This window comes from Octopus bimaculoides, chromosome 24, assembly GCF_001194135.2.
Source record: "Octopus bimaculoides isolate UCB-OBI-ISO-001 chromosome 24, ASM119413v2, whole genome shotgun sequence".
Taxonomy (NCBI): Eukaryota; Metazoa; Mollusca; class Cephalopoda; order Octopoda; family Octopodidae; genus Octopus; species Octopus bimaculoides.
In genome coordinates, this window is record NC_069004.1 from 26,233,273 (window position 1) to 26,236,727 (window position 3,455).

A 3,455-nucleotide genomic window follows, 5' to 3' on the forward strand; every position below is an offset into this window, starting at 1 on the left:
TATATATATATATATATATATATGTATATATCAAATGGATGTGTTATAACACTATTTCACATATATAAAAACAACCATACCAACAATCCAAAATACCTCCATCATTAGCTGCCCCGGATGTCATTATGGTTTCGACATCTGGGCAGTAACCTTCAATCCGGTGGTGTAAACAGCACTAAAAGAAGTGTTGTTTGGAGAAAAAAAAATCACAACTTTCAAACACATTTACCTTATGTACAACAGTATTCAATCGAAATAGAAGCAGGATTAAACACTAACTTCGGGGCACTGATAATTTATCGCATGAAGCTTGCTTCTTAATCCGAATTCGTGAGCGGTATACTCTAACCACTAAGCCACGTACCTTCAAGGCTGCTGCAGTATGGGCGTCTCTCACTTTACCAACTCTTGATGGGATAATCGGTGTCTCAGAAGATTTACTCGTACATATATAAAAGAAGATAAAACGAAATTATATCTATGATTGATAACTCGAAGCCTCCCACCTCATAGCTATCGGCCGCATGCGCTGGTACGGACATGTCTTCTGTCCCCAGCTAAATCATCCTATCTCGGATTACTCTCATTCGATGCAGCGACTACGGTCTGGAAGAGGTCACGTGGCAGGCCCCGCACCGGGTGGTGGGACGCAATTAGGGTAGATCTGAGGCCCGACGTCACCTTGAAGGATATGGAGGGGCTGGCACGGGTCCGCCAGCGATGGAGAGCACTGGTGAACTTGGTCGGCTCTGGGTTACCACAGATGACGTCTCTGGGACACCACTAACTTGGAATGACCTCATCTCCGTCAAGCAAGAGCACAAAGAAAACAAGCAAGAAGCACTGATAACCATCTACATCTTTAAAAATAAAGAATATTGGTGGAAAATTCCAATAGAAGCAGCAAGTGTAAGTACGTCAGGAAAAACATTGGTTTATTGGACAAGGATATCGATGCCTTATTGTAAAGATGTGCTGCTGCCCGGCACATGTGAATGACTCGTAGAAAATTGGGAGAAGGAGAACAGTTTTGGAGAACTAATGAGAAACTTACAATTCTTCTATCCAGCCAAAAGATTTTCGTTTGTATCTGTTACTTTTAGTGCACTGGGTTAGGCAACCACTGGTGATTTGCATAAAATCCTGGAAACGCACAAATTCTGTACAAAAAAAAAAAACAGAAGCATGCGTGGTTGTGTGGTAAGGAGTTTGTTTCTCAACCATAAGGTTCTGGGTTTAGTCTCACAGTATGACACGAGCAGACTATTCCATTCATCGGGTCGTATAAAATTAGTGTACATTTAAATACAAAGAGAGGTGAACCGTAACAGGTCGCCTTACATGCTAGAAGGAACAGTCAAAAAGTCCAAATCACAGTAAATAGTAATTTCGAAGTGAATGGAAACGTGAAATAAAGTGGTTAGGAATATCCTAATCACTTAGCCACGTGTCCTCGCACATAGATACATAGAGAGAAGGATATCTCGAAGTATAAAGATCTCCAAGACCTTCTTGTGATATAAAGGACGATGAACAAAACAAAATACTTCCCTCACAACTTTGCTACCAATTAAGTGGCTGGCCAGAGTTCACTCTTAATTAAAAGAGAAAATAAATATATTTATGCTTATATTTGTGTGTGAGTCTGTCTGTCCCCATGTCCCCCACAACCACTTGACAACCAGTATTGTTATGTTTACGTCCACCATAACGCAACACTTCTGCAAAAGCGACCGATGTATTAAGCTTAAAAAGGAAACTCTTAAAGACGAGGTTCTGGCATGGCCCTACAGTCTAATAACTGAAATAAATGATAAGTTATTTCCCTTGCATGGAGGGCGAAATATTTCTAAAGTTACCTCCCTTGTTATCTTTCCTTCTATACTCTCAGTATGAAAGTAAAGGTGGTGGATGGACTACTATAATTGAATAAATTAAGAGAAGTTAAGTTAAAAGAAGTTAAAAGCAATAAAGAACAAGACGAGAGAAGATGAATTTTGTTTTAAAGAAATATCACAAAACACCCCCACAAAAAACAAACTCTTAAAGAAACAACTGCTTAAAATTGTTATAAAAGGTTTTAACATGCAATGAACACGAATCTCGGTGCGTGGCTTAGTGGTTAGATCGTTACACTCACGATCGGAAGATAAGATTTCGATTACAACGCAGAGCGCTGTGTTCTCCAATGAATCATTTTTTTTTTTTTACTTTATTCTAGTTCACTTGGATAGCAAAAATTAGTAATCCTGCAACAGTCTGGCGTTCCGCCTATGGGTGAGTATATACCCCTACAGAAACCCGAAAATCGGCCTTATGAATTTATATGACTTGGGAATGAACATTGTAATTCTTTTAAACATCAGATTAAAAAAAATCTTCCTCGTTAGTTTTGTTGCAATGTGCACCTACGACTTCAGAGAAAAATTGGGCGTAAGATGTGGTGTACAAGAGAGAATACTGCGCTGGTATGGTCACATGATGCGTATGAATGAGGACAGCTGCATAAAGAAGCGCTGATCTCTTACTGTGGAAAAGGTAGACTCAAGAAGACGTGGAACGAGGTGATGAAACATGATCTTTGAATGTTGAGTCTCACGGAGGTGATAACAAATGACCGAGACCTTTGGCGATTTGCTGTACTTGAGATTCGATTCCCGGCAGAATGTTGTGTCCTTGAGCAAGACACTTTATTTCACGTTCCACCTGTCCACTCAGCTGGCAAAAATGAGTTATACCTGTATTTCAAAGGGCCAGCCTTGTCACACTCTGTGTCACGCTGAATCTCCATAAGAACTACGTTAGAGGTACGCATGTTTGTAAAGTACTCAGCCACTTTTCATCGTAACCGGCGGAGTGCCAGTTTACATAATATGTGAATGTGTTTGTTCCAATTGCTGTTTAATGGTAACCCTGATGAAGTAAACCCATGGGTATTAGACTTTCTCCATCGCCAACCTGATCCTTTGAGTTTTATGAGATTTTACTCCATTTCTAGCATTTCAGTCAGGTGTTTTACCTGAAGATATCTTCCACCTGCATTTCCTTCCATCAGTTTTAATCTTGGAGATTCTATAAAGAGTAATCAGCATTGCTCTTCTCTCCTAATTAAGTAATAAATAAATATTCAGTGTTCCTGCCATGACCATCATATCGTATTTCCATACAATAATCTTGCGAACTTACCCACCCACTTCACTTATATACACCTCACTGTCACCTGAGTGTACCCCACCCACCCCACCACTGCCATCATGTCTCCTTTATTGCAAGATACCTACTTCTGTTCCTCCACTCATATTCCAATCTCTCACCTGTCACAAAAACACCTTCCTCAATACAGGTGTTGTCATGTAAATTATTTGATCCCACTACTGCTGGCATCATGTAAAAAGCACCCAGCACACTCTGTAAAGTGGTCACCATTAGGAAGGGCATCTCACTCTAGAAATCAT